The following is a 13896-nucleotide window of genomic DNA, read 5'->3' as shown; positions in this document are numbered from 1 at the left end:
CCATGAAGATGCAGGTTCCATCCCTGGCCTTGCTCAGTGAGTTAACAATCTGGTTTTTCCATGAGCTCTGGTGTAGGTCACTGATGAGGATCCCATGTTGCTGTGGCTGTGGCTGTAGCATAGGTTGGCAGCTGCAACTCCAATTCAACCCCTAGCCTGGGAACTTCCATATGCTGCAGGCGTGGTCCTAAAAAGAAAAAAAAAATCGACTCTGGCTCATCAACTATTATGTCCCATCAGGTTACTGATGGTCAGTCCATAAACTGTTTCTGGCACAGTTTTGAGAAGCAAATTGTTGAGGAATGTTTGTAGAGCCACATGGAAGCTGTAGGTTTATATGACGCAGGTTGAGGTCTCTGTTTCAAGGGCTTTAGTGGAATATTCCTAACCCATATCCTTTTGTAACAAAGCAGCAACTGTGAGTCCTGTTTCTTTGCTCATTCCCAATCCAGGCCTTGGATACATGAGCCTTGGATCTTTATTAGCCCATCTTGGCCCCTGATGGGTCCTCCCCAGCCAAGTGGAAAAGGTGTGACTTTAGGACTCCAGCCCTTAGGCAGCGGCCAGATGTCAGAGGAGTGTGGAGCCGTCAAAAGACTGTGAGTGGGGGGCCCAGGATGGAGGGAGGCTGCAGAGGCCCCCTCTGGAGGAGGCCGTGAAAGGCATGGAAATGGGAGGGCACTGCTCTTTCTGCAGTGGGGCCACCACCTTCGGGTGGGGAAGAGGCAGCTAGAGGGCAGCCTGGGGCAGTGTGGGCGATGTCAGAAGGGCTAGAAGACAAGGCTGTGGGCCGTGTGCAGGGTGTCAGAAGACTGTCTACCATGTGGAATACAGGCCACCGTGAAGGCAGGGGTAGGTACAGGGGAGGGGGTAAAGCCTGGTATATCCTAGAGCAGACACATGTCAGAGAAGGTGCAGCATGGTGACAGAGGTGGGAGGAGTACTTCTCTCTGTTTGGGGAGCCCTTCCGCTCCACGAACCCAGGAGTGATGAGCCCTCTGTGGCTTCCTGGAGGCAGAGGCATTGGCGGTGAAGGGCGCAGGTGGTGGGCAAGACTTCCGGTGGCAGAGGTGGACCAGAGAGAACTTGGCGTTGGACCAGCTGACGGCATTTGAACAGGGCAGAAGTGGGGAGACCTCTGGTCTAACCCTTCCTTTTCTGTGGTGCCCAGGTGAGTTCTTCCCGGGGTGGGGAGTGGCGGGGGAGTTCTTGGATGACACTTGACAGTTCTTGGATGTCACTTAAGGGACTTGTTAGAGTCATAGTGTGAGGTCCTTTAGCCGAAGTTATTTCTGGTTGTTGGGGCTGAGGTTGAGCTGGAGTGATGACGCATTTGTAGGAAACTTCACAGCAGATCTGGGGTAACACATAGTCCCGTTGCTTCCACATGTGACGTGACATAGTGGCATCACCCACATCAGCTTGTTTGGGTCTAATTGCCATGGCTAATGTGAAAGGAGTCATTTTATACCAGGATGCTTTCTCTGCTCTGTCATCTATTGGCTGGAATCACTGTTTGTTTTTGCTTCACTCTGAAAGGACCCAGATGCTGCTGGCTTTCATTGTGGCTGAGGGCACAGACACTTCACAGACATAGGACAGGGGAGTGTTGGTGATATGGGGGGTGAGGAGTGTACCTTACGCAGAGCTTTAGGGTGCTGAGGTGAATTGTGAGAGAGGTACAAATACAGTAGGATCTGTGTGACAGGTACCATAATGGTAAATTTTCAAGGTGTTCCAAACGCGAAAAGAGAGAATTGCTTCCCACTTCCTTTGTGAGGCCAAGTGGGAAGGTGGGAGTTTCCCTCACAGCCTGCTTGCTGGGAAAGCTGCACCTGTTTGGCCTTTATGTTGTGTTTAGAAAAAGGTGCATAAGGTTACAGGGCCCTCATCCAAGAAGGGTGGTAACTCACTGCATTAGCACTTCTCTCTCTCCCTCTGGGTGCCCAGAAAGCTTTTTGCTTTCGAACTTCCTGTTTATTCTATGCAGGTGGATCTTTGTTCTGAGTCTGGACTGGAAATCCATGTATTCCCTTCCAATCTGTGAAGATGTGTGAGGGGTTAGGCAGGAATGGAGCTTTGAGCTGTGACTCATAAAGCAGAGTGTAGCTAATTCATTCCACACTTATTATGTGCCCCTATATCTTTTCTTGAAAGTCTTTTGCTTATGTTTTACTGGAGTACTTAACTGTTATCTCACACTTTCTAAACCAGAGGTCAGCAAATTGCTTTCTATAAAGGCCCAGAGAAATGTTTTTGGTTTTGTGGACCAGATGGTCTCTGTTGCTTCTGCTCAACTCTGGAGTTGTAGTACACACAGCCGCAGATACTGTGTAATGAATGAATATGGTTGGATGCCAGTACAACTTTTTTTTACAAAAACAGGTAAGACAAACCATGCAGAAATAAAAAGAACTTTGTAGGAAGTTCTTTGTAGGAAATGCTACAAACTTTACAGACCAATAAAATAGATAACATAGATGAAAGGACTAATTCCGGGAAAGACACAGATTAATAAAAGTGGCTCAAGAAGAAATACAAAGTCTGAATAGGTCTGCTACAAATTAAGATATTGAATTAGTAATGAAAAATCTAGGAGTTCCCGTCGTGGCGCAGTGGTTAACAAATCCGACTAGGAACCATAAGGTTGTGGGTTCGGTCCCTGCCCTTGCTCAGTGGGTTAACGATCCGGCGTTGCCATGAGCTGTGGTGTAGGTTGCAGATGCGGCTTGGATCCCGTGTTGCTGTGGCTCTGGTGTAGGCCAGTGACTACAGCTCCAATTAGACCCCTAGCCTGGGAATCTCCATATGCCGCTGGAGCGGCCCAAGAAATAGCAAAAAGACAAAAAAAAACAAAAAAAAAAAAAAAAAAAGAAAGAAAGAAAGAAAGAAAAATCTAACCAAAGGAAAATTCTGACCCAGATGGCTTTACTGGTTAATTCCACCAAACATCAAAGCACAATCAATACCAATTTTTCACAGACTTTTCCAAAACATAATAGGAAAGAATACTTCTCAATTCATTCTATAAGGCCAGTGATACCCAAATACCAAAACCAGACAGAGCCCCTAAAGGCCACTATGCCCTGCGAGTATAGATGACAAAATCTCCAACATTATAATAGCAAACTGAATCCAGTGACATATATGAAGGATTATACACTATGACCAAGTGGGAATTATCCCAGGAATGCCAGGTTGGATTCATATCTGAAAATCAATTAATATCACATGAAATGTTAATAGAATAAGTGACATAAATCATATCAATAGACAGAAAAAGCATAGGACAAAATCCAACACCTTTGGATAAATATGGTCAGCGAACTAGGAATAGAAGGGAATGTTCTCAACCTAATAAAGGGCATCCATGAAAAACACACAATTTATCAGAGTTCCTGTCATGGCACAGCAGAAACGAATCTGACTAGAAACCATGAGGTTGAGGGTTCAATCCCTGACCTCGTTCAGTGGGTTAAGGATGCAGTGTTGCCGAGAACTGTGATGTATTTTACAGACACGGCTTGGACCTGGCGTTGCTGTGGCTCTGGCATGGGCCAGCAGTTGTAGCTCCGATTGGACCCCTAGCCTGGGAACCTCCATATGCCGAGGGTGTGGCCCTAAAAAGCAAAAACAAACAAAAAAAAACCACTTCATTCAGAGTAGCATCAAAAAGAATAAAATACTTGGAGTTCCTGTCGTGTCTCAGTGGTTAACGAATCTGACTAGGAACCATGAGGTTGAGGGTTCGATCCCTGGCCTTGCTCAGTGGGTTAAGGATCTGGTGTTGCCGTGAGCTGTGGTGTAGGTCGCAGATGCGGCTTGGATCCCGCATTGCTTTGGCTCTGGTGTAAGCTGGTGGCCACAGCTCCGATTTGACCCCTAGCCTGGGACTCTCCATATGCCATGGGAGAGGCCTAAGAAATGGCAAAAAAAAAAAAAAAAAAAAAAGACAGAAAAAAAGAATAAAAAGAATAAAATACTTTAATGAAAAGAACCGTAAAACTTACACTCTAAAAACTACAAAACGTTGTTAAAATATATTAAAGAATATCTAAAGAAATGGCAAAGCCATCCTAGGTTTATGGATCAGAATACTTAATATTTTGATGGTAATAGTCCCTAAATTGATCTCCATATCCAGTATAACCATATCAGAATACCAGCTAGCTTCTTTGCATAAATTGAAAAACTAATTCTAAAACTCATATGTAGGGAGTTCCCATCATGGTGCAGCAGAAATGAATCTGACTAGGAACCATGAGGTTGCAGGTTCGATCCCTGGCCTTGCTCAGTAGGTTAAGGATCCAGCATTGCTGTGAGCTCTGGTATAGGCTGGCAGCAACAGCTCTGATTGGACTCCTAGCCTGGGAACCTCCATATGCCGTGGTGTGGCCCTAAAAAGACAAAATAAATAAATAAATAAATAAATAAAATTTTTTAAATAAAGTAAAATTCATATGTACATGAATGTGTGTAACTGGGTTACCGTGCTGTATAGTAGAAAAAAATTGTATTGAGGAAATAACAATAAAAAATTAATTAAAAAATAAAATAAAATAAAATTCATATGAACTAGCAAGGAACCCAGAATAGCCAAAACAATCTTGGCAAAGCAGAACAAAGTAGGAGTATTTATACTTCCAGTTTCAAAGTTTCCTACAAACCTACAGTAATCAAGACCATATGGTATCAATAGATTGAAAGTTCAGAAATACACCCCTAATTTATGGTAGATTGAATTTTGACAGGGATGCCAAGACAACTCAATGAAGAAAAGAATAATCTGTTCAATAAATAATCTGGGGACACTGGATATCCATATAAAAAAAAGCATGAATTTGGACACCTAGCTCTAATACTAATATATTAAATAAAAATGGACCATCCCAAGAGCTGAAAATATAAAATTCTTGGAAGAAAACAAAGGGATAAATCTTAGTGACTTTGAGTTAATAAACAAAGCCTTCTTAGCTGTAACATCAATCAAAAGCATAAGCAACAAGGAGTTCCCACTGTGGTGCAGTAGGTTAAGAATCTGACTGCAGCGGCTCAGGTCACTGCAGAGGTGTAGGTTCAATCCCTGGCCCAGTATAGTGGGTTAAAGAATCCATCATTGGGAGTTCCCACTGTGGCGCAACGGAAAAAAATCCAACTAGGAACCATGAGGTTGTGGGTTCGATCCCTGGCCTTGCTCAGTGGGTTAAGGATCCAGTGTTGCCATGAGCTGTGGTGTGGGTCGCAGACTTGACTTGGATGCCATGTTGCTGTGGCTGTGGCGTAGGCCAGGGGCTACAGCTCCGATGTGACCCCTAGCCTGGGAACCTCCATATGCCGCGGGAGCGGCCCTAGAAAAGGCAAAAAGACCAAAAAAAAAAAAAAAAAAAAAAACACAAAAACTCTTCAATCCAATTTATAAATGGGTAAATGGTTTGAACAAACAGTACTCTAAGAAGATATACAAATGGCCAATAAGCACAAGAAAGAATATTCAACATTGTTAGTCATTGTGGAAGTACAGATTAAAACCACAATGAGGAGTTCCCGTCGTGGCGTGGTGGTTAACGAATCCGACTAGGAACCATGAGGTTGCAGGTTCGGTCCCTGCCCTTGCTCAGTGGGTTAACGATCCGGTGTTGCCGTGAGCTGTGGTGTAGATTGCAGACGCGGCTCGGATCCCGCGTTGCGGTGGCTCTGGCGTAGGCCGGTGGCTACAGCTCCGATTCAACCCCTAGCCTGGGAACCTCCATATGCCACGGGAGCAGCCCAAGAAATAGCAAAAAGACAAAAAAAAAAAAAAAAAAAAAAACCACAATGAGCTACCACTTCATGCCCACTAAGAGAGCCATAATCAAAAAGACAATAACAAATGTTGCCAAGGATACAGAGAAACTGGAACCCTGATACATCCCTGGCAGGGACGTAAAATAGCACAGCTATGAAGGAGAAATTTGGCAATTCTTCAAAAGGTGAAATATCAAGTTACCATGTGACCTAGGGATTCCACTTCTAGTTATATACCAAGAGACGTAAAAACATACATCTGTGCAAAAGAGAACATCAGTGAGATCGATGGAATAAGGGTCTCTGAAAATCTGTTCCTCCATGAAAGCAATAAGACCACTGGCAAAAATTGTCAAAATAAACTTTTTCAGAACTCTAAAAACTCACCACAGGCTTGCAAAAATCCAAAGAACTTTTATTTGAGAAAATTTGCTGTTATCTCAGAACAGCAAGCTTGGTAGCATTTTTAGTTGCCCTTTTCCTATACCCCTCCCTCCAGCTTTGTGATTCCCTTGAAAACCAGTAGCTCTACAAATGGGTGAAATCTAGCAGTCTAACAGCCTCTGAAGGAGGTAAAATGTTTTAGAGCTCCCCCAAAAGCACCTTTCCTAAATAAATGTCATTATTTGTCCAGAAGCTCCTTGGAAATCGCTGTTCACAGGTCTTGTCTTTATTTGACTTGATTAGATTTGTTCAGTGCAAACAGGCTTATCCCCTGGGAATTTGTGATAAATCAGCAGCAGCAACTGTTTAACATCATAGCTGCCTGAAGGGATGATAGCAGTTGAGGCAAATAAGAAGCAGACAAAAAAAAATTTTAAAAGAAAAGTTATGAAATGAGAGGTTCATAGGAGGGCTTTCAAAAGCTTTGGCATATTTTTGGTAAGCCAGAAGGCCTTGTGTATGTACAAGGCTGTGCATGTGTCCAAGAAAGAATTGGCAAAATCCTAAGCTCTCACCTCTGGCTGATCTTGAGGCTCTGCACAAGCAACGAGTGGAGGCTGAAGGCCAAGGCAGAAGTGTAAACTGACTTCCAGAGCACTGAAGACATGTTTCAACACACACACACAGAGCCTCTCAGCAAAGGCTGAGATTCAGAGCATTTAAGGAATCTCTTCCAGCTCATTAACTGGCCACTAAGCCAACTGAGTAGAGAGTTTACTGACCATATGTGACAGAGAATAAAGACTTTACAGAATTAGTTCAAGAAATCTGCTAAATGAACACACAGCAACAACAAACCCAAGTAAGGCAGGAAGTATCTGCTTTCCAGAGTTGTCACATTGTAGAATTTTAAATGTTTGTTTATAGTTTTGTAATTTGCTAGGGATTGCATTGAAGCTTGCCTTAGGTAGTATTCTCATTTTGACCTTTTTGATGCTTCCAATCTAAGAGCATGGTATAGGTATATCTTCCCATATATATTCTTACGGTACATGTAAGAAGCAAAGTATCGACCATACTTAAGAAAAAAAAAAAAAAAGCAGTTAATGGAGACCGTTCTGAGGATGCCCAGACACTACAATTACTCTTTAAAAGGCTTTAAATCAGCTATTTTAAATACATTCAGGAGTTCCCATTGTGGCACAGCACAAACAAATCCGACTAGTAACCATGAAGATGCTGGCTCAATGCTTGGCCTCACTCAGTGGGTTAGGGATCTGGCATTGCCATGAGCTGCAGTGTAGGTCGCAGACATGGCTCGGACCCTGTGTTGCTATAACTGTAGTGTAGGCTGGCAGCTGTAGCTACAATAGGACCCCTAGTCCTGGGAACTTCTGTATGCCATGGATGCAGCCCTGAAAGCAAAATAAATAAATAAATAGGTTTAAATAACTAATGGAAACCATATCTTAAAAACTAAAGGAGAGGGTTCCCATTGTGGCTCAGTGGTAAAGAACCCGACTAGTATCCATGAGGATGCCAGTTTGATCCCTGGCCTCACTCAATGGGTTAAGGATGTGGCAGATGCAGCTTGGATGTTGCATGGCCATGGCTGTGATGTAGGCTGGCAGCTGCAGCTTTGATTTGACTGCTAGCCTAGCAACTTCCATATGCTGCAGGTGCGGCAGTAAAAAGGAAAGAAAAAAAAAAAAAAAAAAAAGATTATCGGGAGTTCCCTTCATGGCTCAGGATCCTTGAACCTGTCTAGGATCCATGAGGATGCGGGTTCGATCCCTGGCTTCACTCAGTGGGTTAAGGATCTGGCATTGCTGTAAGCTGTGATGTAGGTCACAGAGGGAGCTCAGATCTTGTGTTGCTGTGGCTGTGGTGTAGGCCGGCAGCTACAGCTCCAATTGGACCCCTAGCCTGGGGACCTCCATATGCCATGGGTGCAGCCCTAAAAAGCAAAAAAAAAAAGAAAAAAAATCAGATAAAATAGACTTTAAGATCAAAATTATTACCAAAACTTATACATGATATCCATAGCAGTGCTATTTATTTATTTATTTATTTTTGTCTTTTTGCCATTTCTTGGGCTGCTCTCACAGCATATGGAGGCTCCAAGGCTAGGGGTCTAATAGGAGCTGTAGCCACCGGCCTACGCCAGAGCCACAGCAACATGGGATCCGAGCCACGTCTGCAACCTACACCACAGCTCACGGCAACACCAGATCCTTAACCCATTGAGCAAGGCCAGGGATCAAACCTGCAACTTCGTGGTTCCTAGTTGGATTCATTAACCACTGCGCCATGACAGGAATTCCAGCAGCGCTATTTATTCTAGCCCCAAAGTGGAAACCATCCAAATTTCCATTAACTGATAAATTCCTATATAATGTGTATATGTATACAATGGAATATTTTTTTCGTCTTTTTTTTTTTTTTTTTTTTTTTTTGCCTTTTCTAGGGCCGCTCCCTCAGCATATGGAGGTTCCCAGGCTAGGGATCGAATTGGAGCTGTAGCCGCCAGCCTACGCCACAGCCACAGCAACACGGGATCCACGCAGCGTCTGCGACCTACACCACAGTTCATGGCAATGCCGGATCGTTAACCCACTGAGCAAGGCCAGGGATCGAACCCACAACCTCATGGGTCCTAGTCGGATTCGTTAACCACTGAGCCACGAAGGGAACTCCACAATGGAATATTAATTTGATGGTAAAGAGAAATGACATAATAGTGTTTGCTATACCATAACTAACCTTGGAATACTGAGCTAAGTGAAAGATGTATGATTTCATTTGTACGAGGTATTCGGAATAGTTACCTACAGTGACAGAAAACAGATAAGTAGCTGCTTAGACTAGGGGTGGAGATTGACAGCCAGTGAGGTTTCTCTCAAGTGATGAAAATGTTGAAAATTACATTGTAGTCATAGTTGCACAATCTTGTGAAAAACTAGAAAGTTGAATGGCATGCTCTAAAGAAATGATGTTATGGTATATGAATTTTATCTCAATAAAGTTAAAAATACCTTTGGGAGTCATACCCATTTAAAAAGGAAATTATCATGTTTGAGAAAATATTTTAAAATGAAAGACTATATATGCCACAGGGTGGCCAAAACTGAAAAATAAACAAATAAATAAGAGACTATAAATCACAGTGCGGCTTGTTTATGCTTTGCTAACAAAATAAAAACGAACAAATAAAAAAATCCAAGCTAAAACTCTTCTTACTCTCACACCACTTCTGACACCAAAGGTGTTTGGTTTTTCTACTTCAAACAATTCTCCACTTCTCTGTGGACACCACCTCTGTGTCCAAGAGTCCAATCCAGTTCTTTTTATGTGTGTGTGTGCTTTTTAGAGCCACGTCCTTGGCATATGGAAATTCCCAGGCTAGGGGTCAAATCAGAGCTACAGCTGCAGGCCACAGCCACAGCCACAGCAACGCCAGATCTGAGCCACATCTGTAACACAGCCACAGCCACAGCAATGCCAGCTCCTTAACCTACTGACTGAGGCCAGGGATCAAACCCACATCCTCATGGTTACTAGTTGGTTTGTTACCTCTGAGCCATGACAGGAACTCCCTAGTGCTTTTCTAAGTGGGTAGAGGCAAGAGTCCAGGTTCATAAAATATTTCTCTTAATAATATCTCTCTGAGGGCAGTTCTGTCCCTTTTCCCAGAGTATCTTATCCTGATCTTGGTCCTAATTCCTTGGAGGGTGGACTGTGAGTCAGTGACTGCAGTGGTTGGTGACTTCCCTTTTGTAGAACTGGGTTGTGGGCAACAGTCTTTATGTTACAAGCCACTCCCTTTTGCTCTTAATTTTGACTAAGGTTTGGGAGGCATTTAGTGACCATTTTGTCCCAAGGCTCTAGGAATGCTCATTCCCAGGTCCGGTGAAGATTTTGTCGATAGGCCAGGCAATGTGCTGTTACTGGACTAGGCCCTGTTAACAGTAGCCCAAAGCCCCTGGGCCACCTGTCTACTGGTCTATTATGGTCCAGGAAACGGTCCCTCTTGTGGCTTCCTCCCACATCCAGAGTTACACTCTTACAATCACTGATCTTATAGAACTATGTCTTTGGTCAGTCAATTGTTTCAGGTCACCTAGTCATCATTATTTTTATCAGAGGCTCAGTCACACACTTAGTAATGAAAGAAACAGTAATCTTGTAAAATAGGCAGAATATATGATACAGCTAGTGACATCAGTAAGATCATAAGCAAGTATTTAAGCTAAGAACTTCCTAGGTGAGGCCCAGTATCTCCCCACACTGTTGTCTGACTATTCTGTTCTGCACCAGTCATTATCTTTAAGGGAAATGGCATCTGCATAAAGTCCACCAAAGATGTCTGCACATACAAGGTGAGTGGTGGTTCATTGGACCCCTTACGGGACTGAGAAAGGAATGTTATTTCAGGAGTTCCCTTGTGGCACAGCAAGTTAAGAATCCAGCATTGTCACTGTAGCAGCTCAGGTCGCTGCTGTGGGGCAGTTTGATCCCTGGCCTGGGAATTTCTACATGCTGTAGGCATGGCAAAAAACAAAGAAACCCAGAGAGGAAGGAGGGACATAATTGACTTTTGCCTCACCCCATTGAACTGGGCGTGGCTCTCGCACCCTGCAGGATGCAGAGGCCTGGAGACAGCACTGAGGGCCAGCAAAGCAAGGATGGGGCAGATAGTGCCAGCCTTGCCCAGCCCTCTGCTGAAACTCCAGGGAAACAACACAAAAAGAGCTCTTTGGAGCCATGGTGCTAGATTATGAGGACAAAACTGGCCCTGACAAGCTGACTTTTGGATGCATTTTAGCACAAATTCATGTATTAAAAATCCTTAAGTGAGGAATTTAATCTTAAAACAATTGCCGTCAGGCAGTGCCCTTCAATCTGGGCAGAAATAAACACAAATCCAAGGAGAACCTACCGTCTAGCAAAGCTCCAAAGAATTCTGACAGATAACATACCAAGAAATAATGAGTTTGTTGTAAAAGCATCAATAAAACATGTAAGGAAACAAGGCACCGTTAGTAAGAGCCAGATGCCCAGAGAGACCAGGGGACCAGGATTATCAGGCACAGGATAGACAGTGACAAAAAAAGATCAAGTAGGCTTTTAAAAATAATGAGCAACTTTTTGTTTTTCCTTTATAAACCACTTAATATATACTTGCATTTGTATAAAGACTGTTACCCGAAAGTTCCCATTGTGGCTCAGCAGTAACAAGCCTGACTAGAATACATGAGGACACAGGTGCCATCCCTGGCCTTGCTCAGTGGGTTAAGGATCTGGTATTGCCATGAGCTGTGGTGTAGGTCTTAGACACTGCTTGGATCTGGCATTGCTGTGGCTGTGGCGTAGGCCGGCAGCTGCAGCCCCAATATGACCCCTAGGCTGGGAACTTCTAGGAACATAGCTGCAGCCCTGTAAAGCAAAAAAATAAAAATAAAAATAAATTTAACTTAATTTAAAAATAAAAAAATGGAGTTCCCGACGTGGCTCAGTGGTTAACGAATCCAACCAAGAACCATGAGGCTGCGGGTTCTATCCCTGACCTTGCTCAATGGGTTAAGGATCCAGCATTGCCATGAGCTGTGGTGTGGGTCGCAGACTCAGCTCGGATCCCGCATTGCTGTGGCTATGGCGTAGGCCGGGGGCTACAGCTCCAATTCAACCCCTAGCCTGGGAACTCCCATATGCCACAGGTGCAGCTCTAGAAAAAGGCAAAAAGACAAAAAAAAAAAAAAAAAAGACTGTTTTCCAAGAAAAACAAAATGGTACTTTAAGAGTTCAAACATCTTAGATAAGGCTTGACTTCTGTGCTTGAGAAGGATGCAGGAAGTTTTCCTAAAGACCTTTTTTCTGTAAAATTTTCCTCCTTGCTTTGATGTGAGCTTGTTTCTCAAGCCTCAGACCACTGGTTTATTAGAAAAGGACATAACTCAGGAACAGCCAGATAGAACAGATGCACAGAGTGAGGTACAGGAAAGGGTGGGGCTTCCACGCCCTTTCCAGGTTCCATGTTCCTCAAATCCCCACGTTTTCACCACCCAGAAGCTCCCCAAGTAACTCTGATAAATATAAAATAAATCTATAATTGAAATTGAAGTATAGCCCACATGGGGTTAGCAGCATTAGAGGATTGATGAGTTGGAAGCTAGATGTGAAGAAATTGCAAAAACACAGCCTAGACAGGTGGCAAATGTGAAGGCTTGAAAGGAGATGGAATCAGAGACCTGGAGTCACTGTTTGAAGGGAGAACGATGGGGATTTTAACAGAACTGGCAGGGTTCTAGTTCTGAAGTTCAGGAAGCCCAGCAAATCCTCAAGGAAGATTAAGTTTTTAAGATATTTTTGCATGCATTATAAGAAAAATGTAGAACATCAAAAAATTTTTAGCAGTAAGAAGAAACATAAATTGGAGTTCCTGTCGTGGTGCAGCAGAAACTAATCTGACTAGGAAACACGAGGTTGCAGGTTCGATCCCTGGCCTCACTCAGTGGGTTAAGGATCCAGCATTGCTGTGAGCTGTGGTACAGGTCACAGACACAGCTCAGATCCCGTGTTACTGTGGCTGTGGTATAGGCCAGCAGCTGTAGCTCCAATTGGACCCTTAGCCTGGGAACCTCCATATGCTGCGAGTGTGGCCCTAAAAAGAAAGAAAGAAAGAACATAAATTAACTAAAAAGAATATTAATTAGATTGACAGGAGTTCCCATCGTGGCGCAGTGGTTAACGAATCCGACTAGGAACCATGAGGTTGTAGGTTCGGCCCCCTGCCCTTGCTCAGTGGGTTAACGATCCGGCGTTGCCATGAGCTGTGGTGTAGGTCGCAGACGCGGCTCGGATCCCACGTTGCTGTGGCTCTGGCGTAGGCCGGTGGCTACAGCTCCGATTCAACCCCTAGCCTGGGAACCTCCATATGCCGCGGGAGCGGCCCAAGAAATAGCAAAAAGACAAAAAAAAAAAAAAAAAGATTGACAGCAGACTTCTCAACTGCCTCCATGGAAGCTAAAGGGTAATGGATGAGGCCAGCTCAGAGGATATTAACCTAAGGTTAACAAGAAGTTGGGGACAAAAAAATGAACAAAACGTTAGGCAAATGCCAACCCTAAAAGTGCTGGTATTGAATTGATATTTTATATGAATGTATGTGTAGTCATATATGTATATTAATTACATGGTCTATAATATTACCACACAAAATAGACTTTAAGGTAAAACCATTATTGGAGTTCCCTGGGGACCTAGCAGTTAAGAATTTAGTGTTGTCCTTAAAGATAAAAATAGGAGTTCTGCTGTGGTGCAACAAGATCAGTGGTATCTCTACAGCACCAGGACGGTGGTTTGATCCTCAACCAGGAATAGTGGGTTAAAGGATCTGGCATCACCACAGTGTGGGCCATGCCATAGCTGCGGCATAGGTTGAAACTGTGGCTTGGATCTGATCCCTGGCCAGGGAATTCCATATGCGGCCAAAAAAGAAAAAATAAATAAATAAAAATAAAAGTATTCATATAACAAACAACATGGATTTACTGTATAGCACAAGAAACTATATCCAATGTCTTGTAATAAGCTATAATGAAAAAGAATCTGAAAAAGAAGAGACAGTATGTACAGATGAGGCATTAGCCTTGTCAGGAAGTCACAGCACAGCCTGAGCCCCAACCCTTCCCTCCCGAAGAGCAGCGGGGAACCAGCTGCCCTGACCAA

The 13896-nt window shown here is 43.6% G+C and overlaps 1 protein-coding gene across 7 annotated transcripts in view; it reads left to right on the top strand.

Annotated features, from left to right (window-relative positions):
* SLC25A1 (solute carrier family 25 member 1) overlaps positions 1–13896 on the top strand; it is a 46037-nt gene that overhangs the window by 21518 nt on the left and 10623 nt on the right. For 3 of the 7 annotated variants that reach the window (XM_084992754.1, XM_084992755.1, XM_084992753.1), the window contains one exon: positions 453–599. The exons of the other annotated variants lie outside the window; for them this stretch is intronic. The gene's annotated coding sequence lies outside the window, so the exon portion shown is untranslated. The remainder of the gene's footprint in view (positions 1–452; positions 600–13896) is intronic. 7 annotated transcript variants of the gene reach the window in all.

Source organism: Sus scrofa, chromosome 14, assembly GCF_054392235.1.
Source record: "Sus scrofa isolate SSC_HxYL_T2T_F1_AM1 chromosome 14, Sscrofa_HxYL_maternal_Yorkshire_Landrace_v2.0, whole genome shotgun sequence".
Lineage (NCBI taxonomy): Eukaryota > Metazoa > Chordata > Mammalia > Artiodactyla > Suidae > Sus > Sus scrofa.
Note: the sequence above shows the minus strand (reverse complement) of the source record. Positions and strands in the feature narration are given on the sequence as shown.